Source organism: Myotis brandtii, unplaced genomic scaffold (assembly GCF_000412655.1).
Source record: "Myotis brandtii unplaced genomic scaffold, ASM41265v1 scaffold847, whole genome shotgun sequence".
NCBI lineage: Eukaryota > Metazoa > Chordata > Mammalia > Chiroptera > Vespertilionidae > Myotis > Myotis brandtii.
This window is the reverse complement of record NW_005371441.1, coordinates 1-875: the sequence shown is the minus strand read 5'-3', so window position 1 is coordinate 875 and position 875 is coordinate 1.

Below are 875 nucleotides of genomic sequence, written 5' to 3'. Positions count from 1 at the left end.
GAACTTGAGACACTTGGGAAAGCAAGACCCACATCACCAGCAGCAGTTGCCAGTTTCGTGCAATAGACTCCTGTGCTGGAGTCCAGGGGGAATAAGAGGTGTCTCGGTGGAGGTCTGCAAAGCTCAAGGAAACAGAACATCGGCCAAACATGAAGAGCCTCCCCTCACCAACATGTGGACACTAAGCTTCCTTGTCATAGGCCCGTTTGGGAAGGAGAAATTAGAGGATCAGTTGAGAGGGGAGAAACAGCCCTGACAGGAAGTTTCCATCGTCATTAAATTTACTGGTCACTGTTTAACACTGAAAGAGACATGTGATTTTTTAATCTATAGGCTTAAATTATTTTTATAGTGAGAAGGAGGATTTGAGAATAAGATGAGATTGGTTATAGATAATAGAAAATAATCTTTTCCCCCCACAAACTGCTGAGCAATAGAGTGTAATCCTTTTATTGGATTGCAGAAGAATTAAGACAGTAGAATTAAAACTTTGGCTTGAGTTTGAATCCATGCTAGGAGGCAGTTTCTAGGGAGCAAGTCCTATAGTTAATGGATAAGCATAGATAATATTCTATGAAAGATACCTGAGAATATGGAAATCATGTAGGTCCTGCAGTTACACTTCAAGAATATTAACTGATAGTTATATAAAAAAGATAGTGTGGAAGCAAGTATGACTTTTTTCTTCTCCTTCTTTTTTTTTTGTGATGCAAAATTAAGCACATGTCCAAAGCTTGTGTTGAGGTTGAGAATGGGAGAAATGAGATTTTTTGTGAATTTTATTCTGAATTACCATATGATACAAACACATTTTTTCCCATTTAATAAGAATTTTTTGTTCAGGAGGAAACCAAGATGGCGGCATAGGTAAACAC